This window comes from Arachis ipaensis, chromosome B05 (genome assembly GCF_000816755.2).
Source record: "Arachis ipaensis cultivar K30076 chromosome B05, Araip1.1, whole genome shotgun sequence".
NCBI lineage: Eukaryota > Viridiplantae > Streptophyta > Magnoliopsida > Fabales > Fabaceae > Arachis > Arachis ipaensis.
This window is the reverse complement of record NC_029789.2, coordinates 137,128,532-137,144,434: the sequence shown is the minus strand read 5'-3', so window position 1 is coordinate 137,144,434 and position 15,903 is coordinate 137,128,532. Positions and strand designations below refer to the sequence as shown.

Below are 15,903 nucleotides of genomic sequence, written 5' to 3'. Positions count from 1 at the left end.
TTTTTTTACAATCAATAATACTTTTAAAAAATTATAAAATAATATATACTTAACAAAAAATCACCAAATTTTAAGAATAATAATATCTTTTTTTTTAATTATGCTTGCAAAAAATTGCATCAAAATTCAATCTCTAATTTATATTTTGAGAAATACATATTTAATGTTAGTTTTTTTGCAAGATTATCTAATATTAAATATGTATTTCTCAAAAAATATATTAGAGAGTGAATTTTGATACAATTTTTTGCAAACATGATTAAGAAAATGATATATTAGTATCCTTAAAATTTGGTGATTTTTCGTTGTGTATATATTTTTTTTGTAATTTTTTTTGTTAACAACTAATAATACTTTTAAAAAATTACAAAAAAAAAATATATACTTAGAAAAAAATCATCAAATTTTAAGAATAATAATATCTCATTTTTTTAATTATTATTGTAAAAAATCACATCAAAATTTAATCTCTAAGACATTTTTTGAAAATATATATTTACCGTTGGGTATTATTATTATATTTTTAAATTATTTAAAGGTATTTTTGTCGATAGTAAAATTCGAGTGTATTTCTGTCAGCGTTTGAATAATTCAGAGGCATTTTTGGTGGTTAACCTAACTTTATTCTTTAGTTAGGAACATAAGTTTTCCATTTACTTATATAGATATGAAGTTTTATATATAATATATGCTTTTTGTGATAGTCCTTTTTAAGGTGCGTTTGGTATTTTTTTTCTTTTTTTTCAGTCGTTTGGTATCAATATGTTTAATGACAAAATACACAAAAATTTATTTCGGTATAAAATTGCATACAAAGATGGTGAACAAAGAAGGATGAAAAACTGAAATTTTCTATACTCCCATTGAAAGGACAGATTCGGACAGGAACATACAAGATTGGTTTATGATTTTTCTTTTCCTTAATTGTCCATGTAATAGGGTTATGTCTCTTCCATTCAATTTGGCCACTTCAGACTTCAATTAGACCTAAGCAATATGGTAGTTATATGAATAACAGGGTAATTCAGTTGAATAAATTGATTGAAGATCAAAATTATACAAATGTCTTAAATCTAAATTGGTTATACGAATAATCTCTGCATCCAAGCGATTAGCGCTTACAAGTCTTACAAGTCCTTTACCCTCAAACGCGCGTCTTGTGGCATGTGTGTTTCACGCGCCTGCTTAACAGACTTTTAAATAAATTAACGCGCGAATATATAACTTCCTTTTTTCAAAGGATTTCGTTTCCTTTTTCGAATTTCTTGCCTTCTTTGTTCGATCTCGTTCGTGCGTTTTTCTTTGCCTTTTCATTCCTTGTTTACGTGCGTTTCTCACTGGTTTCTCCTTCGTCATTTACGTACGTTTCTCTCTCTGTTTTCTTGCTTCATTTTTCTCGATTTTCATGGTTTCTGAAATCAAGATTTGAAATCGTTTTGAAGATAATGGATGATTCAACTTCAGATTGTCAGCTGAACCAGGGTGAAATGGATTTTGAATTTGAATCGAATGAAGTTCCTGAGGTGTGATTTAGTTTCAATTAATTATCGAATTTGAATTTGATGCAGTTAGTCCTTTATGATTGTCTTGCTGAATAATGCATGAACATTGATTGTGAAATTAATGCGTAAACATTGAATGTGAATTGAATCTAATGTACTAGTTTTGATTAATTTTGTGCATTTTATACCAGACGTTCGGGTGTAGATCAAAACTATTTGGGTGTATTTTAGAAAAGTTTGGGTGTATTTATAATTTATGGCTTTTTTATTATTTTAGTTGAGTTGTTGTCGTTGGGGTGTAGATAAGGAATATTTGGGTGTATTTTAGTTGAATTGTTATTTTTTTATGACGTGCAGAAACTGTATAGTATATCCTTGTTTTTAACATGGTACATTTTGCAGCCCCTCTGTGATGTTGATGACCAGTTTGTTTCCAAGGTTGGAATGACTTTTAACACCCTTGAAGATGCTGCAAAATTTTACAAGGACTATGCGAAGGCTGCAGGTTTTTCTACAAGAGTTCGGAGCACAAATAAGAAGGGAAACGAAATTAAGAATCAATTGATTACATGTAGCAGAGAGGGAAAATGGAAATCTAAAATATCTCCGACCGAGAAGACAAATCCCACAGCTGGTTTAAATTGTCCTGCAATAATTTATATACACACGTTGAAGGATGTTGGTGCTTGAATCATTTCGGAGGTCGTGTTGCATCATTCACATCCTTGCTGTCCAACTCAAGCAGAGTTGCTCAAACAGTACATGAAACTAAGCATGTCGTTCGTCGTACAATAGAGAATAATGAGAAAGCCGGTATCAGACCAAGCAAAACTTACCAACCATTCGTTGCGGCAGCCGGGACTCACCGCGAGTTAAATTTTATCGAAAAAGACGTGAGAAATTACATCACGAGAAAAGTGCAGAATGTTTCGGAACAAGAAGATGCAAAAGAATTCGGAAAATACTTGTTAAGAATGAAAGAGAAGAATCAGAATTTATTTTTTGAGCTCGAACTCGAGGACGATCAGTCGATTAAGCTTGCTTTTTGGGCCGATGCAAGGAGCAGAGCTGCCTTTGAGTATTTCGGAGATGTTATTTCATTCGACACCACCTACAATACAAACAAGGAACATGCTATTCTGGTTTATGATGCTGAATTAATGTTGTTTTATGAATCTGCTGCAGAGGTGTATATTGGAGGTTTTTGGGTGTATTTTGTTGATTTTAATTCTATTTTGTCGTAATCTATTTCAGGTATAATCTGGTTTGTGGTTCTTTTGTCGGGGTGAATCACCACGGTCAGTCAACGCTTCTTGGATGCGCTTTGATGAAAAACGAAGATATTGAATTATTCAAATGGTTATTTCAATGTTGGCTTCGTTGCATGGGAGGAAATGCTCCGAAAGGGATACTCACCGATCAATGCGCGTCAATGAAAAGGGCTATAGAGGCTTGTATGCCTACAACAATTCACCGTTGGTGTATTTGGCACATCACGAAGAAGATTCCAAGCAAATTAAACGGCTACAAGGGACATACAAAAATCGAACAAGAAATGAGCCAAGTTTTTTGGAACTCTCATAGAAAAGACTCATTTGATAGGAATTGGAATGATTTTCTGCTGAAGTATAGTCTTGTGGACAACAAGTGGCTTTCAGGTAATGATGTTTAAAATCTGTAGCAGAGGTGTAAATTGCATATTTTTGGGTGTAATATAGTCTGATTTGGGTGTATTATGCAGATCTTTATGAAGACTGTCATATATGGGTTCCAATTTATCTGGATTACCACTTTTGGGCCGGGATGAGAAGCACACAAAGGAGCGAGAGCATGTATTCATTTTTTTAACAAGTTCATTACCCGGAACAGCTCACTTATCTAATTTGTCAAACAATACGATAATTGCCTCAGAAGCAGGGGACAATCAGAGAGAGAATCTAATGCTGCAGATTTTCACACCGTCATACCGTCTGTAATAAAATCCTCCATAGAAGCTCAGTTTCAACATGTGTACACTCACCAAAAGTTTAGAGAAGTCCAAGCACAATTCAGAGGGAAGGCGAATTGCATCACAAGATTAACAAACTCCGCTCTAGGCTATTTAGTATACGAAGTTGGAGAACAAGTTTCCAGCTCAATATTCAACAAGTTTGTGGTTACTTACGACTCATTAGCAGCCCAAGTGAAATGCCAGTGCTTATTATTCAAGTCAAGAGGGATATTGTGCCGTCACGCCCTAAGTGTGTTAAGCTTTGAACGAGTAACCCAAGTGTCATCGAGATATATATTAGAACGATGGAGAAAGAAGGTAAAGAGGCGACACACACACATCAAGAGCAGCCACGACGAGCCATTGTTGGAGCCAAGAAGCAAGAGGTTTGACGAATTGGTATTTTGTTTGCAAAATATTTGTGAATTTGCATCAGAATCCGAGGAGATGACTGCCATTCTGCACCGTGCCTACGATAACGTCATGGTTGAGATGGAAGAACTGAAAGCCAAAAGAAAGGGGACATGTTCGTTATCTCACGAAGATGCCAACTTGGAATCCGTTAACGAGCTTCAAAGCTCTCCAAGGGTTCGAACAAGAGGTCCAAAAAATAGGCTAGGTTCAAAGTTGGACAAATTGCAAATGCCTCAAAGAAGAAGAAAACAAAAGCTCTAAACGAGGTAAAAGTCATGTTCTTTAAATAGGTGGTGATTGAGTTTAATTTTCTTGTTAATATTTTTGCTAATATGTGAGTTTATTATTTCCAGTTAAACCTTTTTGATGCTGCATCAGTGATGCAACCACATTCCAGCCAATATGACGGACATGTTATGAATTATCAGTTCAGGAAACTAGCAGCAGAGGATAGCTTTTTGGGTGTATAGTAACAAGATAAGGGTGTAATGCTCAGTTTTTTGGGTGTATTTCTGAATTTTCTTGTGTTTGACATTTTACATTTATATTTTTCAGATTCTGCTATTTAATGTTAGAAATTATCGTTCTGTTTAAGTTTTTATGGTTTAAGGGTTAGGGTTTAGGGTTAGGATTTAAGGTTTAGGGTTTTAAGGTTTTAGGGCTTATGGTTTAGGGTTTAGGGTTTAGAGTTTTAAGGTTTAGGTTTTAGGGTTTAGGGGTTAGGGTTTAGGGTTTTAGGTTTTAGGGTTTATTGTTTTAGGGTTTAGGGTTTTTAGGGTTTAGGGATCCAGCATCAGGGGGTAGAATTTTGGGTGTATAGTAAAATTATTTGGGTGCAAAATTCAATTTTTTGGGTGTAAAAATTAATCTATTAATATTTTTTGAGATGCTGCTATTTATGTTAGAAATTAGTATTTTCTTTAGTTAGGATTTAGGGTTTATGGATTAGGGTTTAGGGTTTTAGCGTTTAGGGTTTAGAGTTTTATGGTTTAGGGTTTTAGGGTTTAGGGTTTAGGCTTTAGTGTTTAGGCTTTATGATTTTAGGGTTTAAGGATTAGGGTTTTAGGGTTTTGGGATTTAGGGTTTATGGTTTAGGGTTTTAAGCTTTAGGGTTTAGAGTTTTAGGGTTCCAGCATCAGGGGATAAAATTTTGGGTGTATATTGAAATTATTTTGGTGTAAAATTCAACTTTTTGGGTGTCGAGTAGGTTTGGGGTTGTTTTCCTTCATTTTTTAGAACCTGTAATATAGAGCTTTTGAATACAACAGAGACAATTTAATTATGAAAAAAAAAATTATAATAACACTGGATTATATTCGCAAAATTTTACAACAAGTGTTCAAACTATTCCAGCAATACATAACACTTAGATTAATCACTGTCAATATCATAAGAATCTATCAGACAATATGGACTCAACAACAGTGAGGATGGCTTGGACAATCTTACTGCATCACTTCCCTTAATGGCTTCAGCTCTGTCTTGATTCATTTCATGGTATAGAATCCGGGAAGCAAATTCTACTCTAAAGTGGTCCACCTCCTCCTACAGTTTAAAAGAATATTTTTTTAATCAACTATGTTAATTTACTAAAGTAATAAAGAGTTATATAGTTTTAAACACAATTACCTGAGTCCAATTGTCCCACTCACACTTCTCCCTTTTAACGTTTTCAGGCTGAATTATTTCAAGCCATTTCATTACATAAATGGCACAATCATAACTGAAAAACAAAAAATAAATTAGCAAATTAATATAGGAAAGATTAATTTTCAGAGTGAAAGATTTATACCTTGTTTTTTGGCATGAGATGTTAATGTATGGTGATTCAATTTCATTATCCTTTTTCTTGAAAGGTGCCCCTAGCATATACCCTCATTCTTGAAATTACATATCTCTAAAAACAAAAAACAAAACAAAATATAAGAATAAATTTAATAAAGGAATACACCCAAAGGTGTAAACCCCGTTAAATTAGTAGATAATTAGTCAATAAATTAGTTTTTAATAAAGAGGATTAGAAATATGAATATTATATCAAATTAGGATAGAGCTCATCAAAACGAGAATTCTGACACCAATTTCGAAGAAAACGGTCCAAGATTGGACCGAATGGGCCGAACTGATTGAACCGAGCCCAAACCGGGTCGTCGGTCCAACCGGACCGACCTATTAAATGAACCCAAGCCTTTCTTCTCCCTCATTTCAGCAGCAACGAAGCCTTCAGTTTGCAGGGAGAAGAAAAACGAAAAAAAGGCTCCCGAACCCTTACAGTGGTTTTCGATCCCTGTAACTTCTCCGTCCGAGCTCCGATCGCCACACCGTTTGTGACCACGCATCCACCGCTTCAAACTCTACATTTTTACCGGAACAATTTCACTGGTAACTTGTTTAATCACTCTCAGCCTCCTCTTCCCCCAATATTCGAATTTTGAGTAGGAATGTTGAATTTCTTTGATTTCTGATGTTTTAGGATCCAATTAACTTGAGGAAAATAATCACTCTTGCTTATGTGAAGCTTGGGTAAGGTGAGGATATGATAATTCTATTTTAATTTCATTGAATTTGAGCTTTGAGTATTAAATTGGATATATATGTATTATAAATGTGTATTAGGTTGAAAATAAATAATTGGAGCTTAAAATTGTGAATATTGGGACTTGGAGAAAGCTGAGCTTAGAGTTTGTTGAATTTTGAGGGGTTGCCTTGTTTTTGAATAAATTGATTTGGTCGTTACGTGGAAATTGGCCAAGGTATGATTTAGGTTTCTTGCATTTAATATATAATGTTCTGTGAAAACTTAGGCTAGGTGACCATAGGATAAGTTGGAATGCAGGTGTATTTTAATGTTTAGTAATTTATTGTTGAATATACTTGGTTGGTGTTTGTGGATAATTAGTAATGGATTATGGATGGTGGTTGTTGGTATGTTGATTTGGAAAGAAACATGGTTGAATGTTGTTGTTGATGGATATATTTGGTTGGTGTTTGTTGGATAGTTAGTGATTGATTATGGATGGTAATTGTTATTATGTTAATTTGGAAAGAATCATGGTTGAATGTTGTTGCTAGGAATTATGTTGGAATTGATATGTTGAAAGTGAATGGAATGAAAATTATGGATGAAAATGAGGTTTAAAGATGAAGTGGTTATTGGGCTATTTTATTGTACAGTGATGTATATAGATGTACCTAGCTTTCTTTCCGCATAACTTATTCTTTTTTATCCTCTTAGAGGTTTATGGAGAGGCAAGATTGTGTTTATGTACATTTGGGTTTTGGATATGAATGTATATATGTGTAAATATTCTCCGGCCAGTCTTGACTTCGCAGGCTGAGTTAGGAGCTCGTCAGTTTGTATCTTTGACTCTCTGTTCCTGTTTTGGATTACTTTACACTTAATAGCTATAGTTTTCTTAGCACGCAAGTTAACCCGTTTCTTGAGCGTTGCGCTTTTATTTCGCGATTTTTGTTTCCTCTATTCTTCAAGGCTCCTAGCATATTATAATTCTTCTGCTATTATATGTACACATTTTATTTTAGAGGTCGTAATGCCACACCACCTTTGTTTTATGACTTAAGCGTAAAGCTCAGTGTGGTAAGGTGTTACATTATGGTATCAGAGCAGTTCGTTCCTATAGAGCCTAAAAGATGGACTGATTGTGCTTCTGTGCATTCTCTGTATATGTTTTACGTGCTATTAGGATATGCTAAGGGCTTGTGTCTTGGACCAGCCGGTGAGCTGGGATCAGTATATGCCATTAGTAGAGTTTGCTTATAATAATAGCTACCATGCAAGCATCGGAATGGCTCCATATGAGGCTCTGTATGGCAAGAAATGTCAATCTCTGCTATGTTGGTATAAGACTGGAGAAAGAAGTTTATTAGGGCCTGAGATGATAGCTAAAACTACTGAGCAGATAAAGAAGATTTGTAGCCGAATGCTTATAGCCCAGAGCCGTCAGAAGAGCTATGTGATGAGCGGATAATTTATACGCTTTTTGGCATTATTTTTAGTATGTTTTTAGTATATTTTAATTAGTTTTTATTATATTTTTATTAGTTTTTATTTAAAAATTACTTTTCTGAACTTTACTATGAGTTTGTGTGTTTTTCTATGATTTCAGGTATTTTCTGGCTGAAATTGAGGAACCTGAGCAAAAATCTGATTCAGAGGCTAAAAAAGGACTGCAGATGCTGTTGGATTCTGACCTCCCTGCACTTGAAGTGGATTTTATGGAGTTACAGAAACTCAATTGACACGCTCTCAATTGCGTTGGAAAGTAGACATCCTGGGCTTTCCAGCAATATATAATAGTCCATACTTTGCCCGAGATTTGATGGTCCAAACAGGCATTCCAAGTCAGCTCAAGAATTCTGGCGTTTAACGCCCAAACTAGCACAAAAGCTGGCGTTTAACTCCAAGAAAAGTCTCTACACATGGAAGCTTCAATTCTCAGGCCAAGCACATACCAAGTGGGCCTGGAAGAAGATTTCTGCATTAATTACTGATTTCTGTAAATCCTAGGCTACTAGTTCTCTATAAATAGGACCTTTTGCTATTGTATTTTCATCTTTGGGTCTTTGAGAAGTCTTATGCTATCTTAGACACGTTTGGAGGCTGGCCATTCGGCCATGTCTAGACCTTGTTCTTATATATTTTCAACGGTGGAGTTTCTACACACCATAGATTAAGGTGTGGAGCTCTGCTGTTCTTCATGAATTAATACAAAGTACTGCTGTTTTTCTATTCAATTCACGCCTACTTCTTCTCTAAGATATTCATTCGTTCTTCAACTTGATGAATGTGATAATCCATGACACTCATCATCATTCTCATCTATGAATATGTGCCTGACAACCACCTCTGTTCTACTAGCAATGGCTTGAATGCGTATCTCTTGGGTTTCTAATCTAAGATTGGAACCTTCGTGGTATAGGCTAGAATTATTGGCGGCCATTCCTGAGATCCAGAATGTCTAAACCTTGTCTGTGGTATTCTGAGTAGGATATGGGAATGGATGACTGTGACGAACTTCAAACTCACGATTGTGGGGCGTGTGACAGATGCAAAAGTATCAATGGATCCTATTCCGACATGATCGAGAACCGACAGATGATTAGCTGTGTGGTGACAGCGCATTTGGAACGTTTTCACTGAGAGGACGGGAAGTAGCCATTGACAACGGTGATGCCCAACATAAAGCTTGCCATGGAAAGGAGTATGAATGATTGGAAGAAGGCAATAGGAAAGCAGAGGTTCAAGAGGAACAAAGCATCTTCATACGCTTATCTAAAATTCCAACCGAAGAATTACATAAGTATCTCTATCTTTATTTTATGTTTTATTTATCTTTTAATTATCAATTCTCCATCACCATCTGAATTAGCCTGACTGAGATTTACAAGGTGACCATAGCTTGCTTCAAGCCGACAGTCTCTGTGGGATCGACCCTTACTCACGTAAGGTATTAATTGGACGACCCAGTGCACTTACTGGTTAGTTGTGCGGAATTGTGACAAAGTGTGATTCATGTTTAAGAGCTCCAAGTCCTTTGGTGCCATTGTTGATGATCACAATTTTGTGCACCAAGTTTTTGGCGCCGTTGCCGGGGATTGTTCGAGTTTGGACAACTGACGGTTCATCTTGTTGCTTAGATTAGGTACTTTTCCTTTTTATTTTTCGAAATTTTTCTTTTTTCAAAAATACAAAAAGATTTTCTATTTTGTTCTTCAGAGTTTTTAAGAATGAATTCTAGAGTTTCATGATGATTTGTTGAAGTCTGGCTGGTTGAGAAGCCATGTCTAATCTTTTGGACCGAGGTTTCAACTTATCATCACAAGATCTTGTTGATTTCTATCAATTTTGCTGTTGAAAGCAATGATCTGCTAAAGCTTGGCTGGCCATTGGCCATGTCTAGTGTTTTGGACCGGAGCTTTCATTGAAAGCTTGGCTGGCTAGTAAGCCATGTCTAATTCCTGGACCGGAGTCTTAGACTAGCATTGCAATGATTCCTGGAACTCTTATTAAAAATTTTGAACCCCTTTATTTTCTTTTCCACTCAATTTTCGAAAAAATTACAAAAAAATTTATAAAATCATAAAAAAAATTATTTTATGTTTCTTGTTTGAGTCTAGTATCTAATTTTAAGTTTGGTGTCAATTGAATACCTATAATTTTTGAAAATTACATGCATTATGTTCTTCATTAATCTTCAAGTTGTTCTTGATGATTTCATTGCTCTGATCTTTAAATTCTCTTGTTTTGTGTGTTTTGTTGTTTCTCATATGCATTCTCAATTTGTTAGTGTCTCTAGTATGAAAATTTCTAAGTTTGGTGTCTTGCATGCATTGTTTACTTGATCTTAGTTGCATTTTTATTGTTTTTCATCATAAAAAGTTCAAAAAAATTCTTAAAACTATGTCTTTTGAAGTCAATAATACAGAGAATTGAAGATTCAGAACATTCAGCAGAGGAATCAAACAGAAAAAGCTGAGCGTTCAAAACGCCCAGTGAAGAAGGCAAACTGGCGTTTAAACGCCAGCCAGGGTACCTGGCTGGGCGTTTAACGCCTAAAAAGGTAAAGTTTTGGGCGTTAAACGCCAGGATGACACTAGAGGGAAGATTTTGTTTTCAATTCAATTTTTTTTCAAATCTTCATAATTTTTCAAAATCAAATCTTTTTCAAATCATATCTTTTCAATCATATCTTTTCAAAATCAATTTCTTTCCATTTTTTTATTTATTACTATTTTCGAAAATCCTTGCTAAAATTAATGATTTACTTCAAAATTTTCAAGTTGTTACTTGCCTATTAAGAAAGGATCAAATTTAAATTTTAAGAATCATATCTTTTAATTTCTTGTTAGTCAAGTAATCAACTTTAATTTTAAAACTTTCTCTTTTTTTATTTGATTTTCAATCATATATTCTCAATCATATCTTTTCAATCAGATCTTTTTCAAAATTAACTTTCAATCATATCTTTTTAATTTCTAATTCCAAAATCTTTTTCAAAAATCACTTTATTTCTTTCCCAATCTTAGTTTTCGAAAATCATCAATCAAATTTTCAAAAATTTCTTTTAATTATTTCAAAATCTTTTAATTAATTTTCGAAAATTCTTCCCCTCTTCTCACATCCTTCTATTTAAGGGACTAACACTCCTCCTCAAGGTACAATTCGGACTCTATCCCTCTTAATAAGTTCGAATTCTCCTCTCTCTACCTCCTCCTTCTATTCTTCTTTTCCTCTGACACCTCAAGGAATCTCTATACTGTGACATAGAGGATTTTCTACTCTCTTGTTCTCTTCTCTTTCATATGAGCAGGAGCAAAGATAAAGGCATACTTGTTCAAGCTTATCCTGAACCTGAAAGGACCTTGAAGAGAAAGCTAAGAGAAGCTAAAGCACAATTCTCTTTAGAAGGCCCAACAGAGCTTTTCAAAGAAGAAGAAGCCATGGCAGCCGAAAACAACAATGCCAACGATGCAAGGAAGGTGCTTGGTGACTTTACTGCACCCACTCCCGACTTCTATGGGAGAAGCATCTCAATCCCTGCCATTGGAGCAAACAACTTTGAGCTTAAGCCTCAATTAGTTTCTCTAATGCAACAGAATTGCAAGTTTCATGGACTTCCATTGGAAGATCCTCATCAGTTCTTAACTGAATTCTTGCAAATCTATGACATTGTCAAGACCAATGGGGTTGACCCTAAAGTCTATAGACTTATGCTTTTTCCTTTTCCTGTAAGAGACAGAGCTAGGACATGGTTGGATTCACAACCTAAAGAAAGCATGAACTCTTGGGAAAAGCTAGTCAATGCCTTCTTGGCAAAGTTCTTTCCACCTCAAAAATTGAGCAAGCTTAGAGTGGAAGTCCAAACCTTCAGACAGAAGGAAGGTGAATCCCTCTATGAAACTTGGGAAAGATACAAGCAATTGATCAGAAGATGTCCTTCTGACATGCTTTCTGAATGGAGCATCATAGGAATTTTCTATGATGGTCTGTCTGAACTATCCAAGATGTCATTGGATAGCTCTGCTGGAGGATCTCTTCATCTGAAGAAGATGCCTGCAGAAGCTCAGGAACTCATTGAAATGGTTGCAAATAACCAATTCATGTACACTTCTGAAAGAAATCCTGTGAATAATGGGACAACGCAGAAGAAATGAGTTCTTGAGATTGATACTCTAAATGCCATATTGGCTCAGAATAAAATATTGACCCAACAAGTCAATATGATTTCTCAGAGTCTGTCTGGAATGCAAGCAGCAACAAGCAGTACTAAGGAAGCTTCCTCTGAAGAAGAAGCTTATGATCCTAAGAACCCAGCAATGGAAGAGGTGAATTACATGGGAGAACCCTATGGAAACACCTATAATCCTTCATGGAAAAATCATCCAAACCTCTCATGAAAGGATCAACAGAGACCTCAACAAGGTTTCAACAACAATAATGGTGGAAGAAACAGGTTTAGCAATAGCAAGCCTTTTCCATCATCTTCTCAGCCACAGACAGAGAATTCTAAGCAAAGCCATTCTGACTTAGCAACCATTGTCTCTGATCTAATCAAAACCACTCAAAGTTTCATGACTGAAACAAGGTCCTCCATTAGAAATTTGGAGGCACAAGTGGGTCAACTAAGTAAGAAAATTACTGAACTCCCTCCTAGTACTCTCCCAAGCAACACAGAAGAGAATCTAAAAAGAGAGTGCAAGGCCATAACCACAACCCACACGGCCGAACCTGGAGAGGAGGAAGAGGCAATGATCTCCACTGAGGAAGACCTCAATGGACGTCCACTGGCCTCCCTGGAGTTCCCTAATGAGGAACCATGGGAATCTGAGGCTCACACTGAGACCATAGATATTTCATTAAATTTACTTTTGCCATTCATGAGCTCTGATGAGTATTCTTCCTCTGAAGAGGATGAAGATGTCACTGAAGAGCAAGTTGCTAAGTGATGAAAAAACCTTTGCGTGGTCTAGAAATTTACGGATAAATCCTCGTTGCAAGTATAGCTTCTAAACCAACAAAAGTCCTTTCATACAAACGTATTGGGTGTCACAAGTAAGAAATCCCTTTAAAAATTGTTAACCGAGTATTCAAACCTCGGGTCGTCTTCTCAAGGAACTGCGAGGAAGTATGTTCTTATTATTGGCTATAAAGGTTGTAATCGGGGTTTAGAAGATGAGAAGCAAGTAATTTGAATGACAAGTAAAGTAAATGGCAATTAAAATAAATAAATACTGTAAAGAAAACTTTTGGCAAGGTAAGAGAAGTTGGAGGTCCAACGTAGTTATCTCTCTCAACTATAATGAAAGTTGAATCTAAACTCCACTTGGTCAACCTTCACTAGGGCAAAGGAAAGTCAAGGGACTAGTTAAATTGACCTTTGAATCCTATCTATTTCCTAAGAAAAGGTTGGGATTACTTAAGTTCAGCTCAATTAGCAAGATAACGATTATCAATTATGTTGAGTTTAATAACTGTTGAGTTACTGAATTCTTAACCAGGACCAAAAAGGGAAAAAGTAAAATTGCTGGAATAATAAAAATGTCCTTAGATGGGAAGCAATGGTAACTTAAATCAAAGAGAACAATCATAAACTAAAAATACCTCAATTATCATTAATTCAAATAACAGTCTGTAACATGGAAGAATTCATAGATTCAATTATAAAGGTAAATAGCCAACTCAGATACTGAAATAAATAAATAAAGTGAAAGGGAAGTTTAAAACAAAGAAATATAAAACCTAGATTGAGAGTCACTCTTAAAGCGAGAAGAAATCCTAAATCCTAAGAGAGAGAGGAGAAGATCTACCTCTCAACTAAATCTAAATCATTGAAAAATAAAATATGCAAGCTCTCCTCTGAATGGGTGCATTCCCACACTTTATAACCTCTGGTCTATGCTGTCTGTACTTGGATCTGGGCCAAAAAGGGCTTCAGAAATCGCTGGGGGCGTATTCTGTAAATTCATGAAATATGGGTTTATCACTAAGTACATTGGAGCAATCATGAAGCTAAATGCCAAGTTGTTTGGTAATGAGACTTGGGAGGATGAACCTCCATTGCTCATCAAAGAACTGGATGACTTGACTAGGCAGAGATTACCTCTGAAGAGACAAGATCCTGGAAAGTTCTCAATACCTTGTACCATAGGCACCATGACCTTTGAGAAGGCTCTATGTGACCTAGGGTCAAGCATAAACCTCATGCCTCTCTCTGTAATGGAGAAGCTAGGGATCATTGAGGTACAAGCTGCAAAAATCTCACTGGAGATGACAGACAATTCAAAGAAACAGGCTTATGGACTTGTAGAGGATGTCTTGGTAAAGGTTGAAGGCCACTACATCCCTGCTGACTTCATAATCCTAGAGACTGGGAAGTGTATGGATGAATCCATCATCCTTGGCAGACCCTTCCTAGCCACAGCAAAAGGTGTGATTGATGTTGACAGAGGAGAATTGATCCTTCAAGTGAATGAAGACTCTCTTATGTTTAAAGCTCAAGGATATCCCTCTGTCACCATGGAGAGGAAGCATGAAGAGCTTCTCTCAATACAGAGTCAAACAGAGCCCCCACAGTCAAACTCTAAGTTTGGTGTTGGGAGGCCACAACCAAACTTTAAGTTTGGTGTTGAACCCCCACATTCAAACTCTACGTTTGGTGTTGGAAGGTTCCAACATTGCTCTGAACATCTGTGAGGCTCTATGAGAGCCACTGTCAAGCTATTGATATTAAAGAAGTGCTTGTTGGGAGGCAACCCAATTTTTAGTTATCTATGTTAAATTTCTATTTTCTTTTGTTATTTTATGTTTTCTGTAGGTTGATGATCATGTGAAGTCACAAAAACAATTAAAAAAACAAAAACAGAAGGAAAAACAGAATGAAAAATAGAACACCCTGGAGGAGAAACTTACTGGCGTTTAAACGCCAGTAAGGGTAGCAGAATGGGCGTTAAACGCCCAGTCTGGTACCATTCTGGGCGTTTAACGCCAGAAATGGGCACCAGAATGGCGTTTAATGCTAGGAATGGGCAAGAAGCTGGCGTTAAACGCCAGAAAAGGGCAGCAGCCTGGCGTTTAACGCCAGGATTGGCAGCAAGGGGCGTTTTGCATGCCACTTGGTACAGGGATGAGATATCCTTGATACCTCAGGATCTGTGGACCCTACAAGATCCCCACCTACCTCACCATTCAAATTCAAACCGCTTTTCCACCTAAACCCACCCTATATGGCCGAACCATACCCCCCCTCTCCACTCCTATATAAACCCATCTTCACTCCTTCATTTTCACAAAACCTAAACACTGCTTCTCCCCCTTGGCCGAAACACAAATCCTCCTCCATCTCCTCTATTTCTTCTTCTTCTACTCTCTTCTTTCTTCTTTTGCTCGAGGACGAGCAACCTTCTAAGTTTGATGTGGTAAAAGCTAAAGCTTTTTGTTTTTTCCATAACCATTAATGGCACCAAAGGCCGGAGAAACCTCTAGAAAGAGGAAAGGAAAAGCAAAAGCTTCCACCTCCGAGTCATGGGAGATGGAGAGATTACTCTCAAAGGTGCATCAAGACCACTTCTATGAAGTTGTGGCCAAGAAGAAGGTGATCCCCGAGGTCCCTTTTAAGCTCAAAAAGGGCGAATATCCAGAGATCCGACATGAGATCCGAAGAAGAGGTTGGGAAGTTCTCACCAACCCCATTCAACAAGTCGGAATCTTAATGGTTCAAGAGTTCTATGCCAATGCATGGGTCACCAAGAACCATGATCAAAGTGTGAACCCGGACCCTAAGAATTGGCTTATAATGGTCCGAGGGAAATACTTAGATTTTAGTCCGAAAAATGTAAGGTTGGCATTCAACTTGCCCATGATGCAAGGAGATGCACACCCCTACACTAGAAGGGTCAACTTTGATCAAAGGTTAGAAAGGTTAGACCTGGACATATGTGAAGAGGGCGCTCAATGGAAGAGTGATTCAAGAGGAAAGC

At 36.4% G+C, this 15,903-nt stretch overlaps 1 long non-coding RNA gene across 1 annotated transcript in view; it reads left to right on the top strand.

Moving 5' to 3' along the window:
- Positions 6,211 to 15,903, top strand: part of LOC110263044 — a 16,578-nt gene continuing 6,885 nt past the window's right edge. The window contains exon 1 of the long non-coding RNA XR_002348044.1: positions 6,211 to 6,288. This is a non-coding gene — a long non-coding RNA (uncharacterized LOC110263044). The remainder of the gene's footprint in view (positions 6,289 to 15,903) is intronic.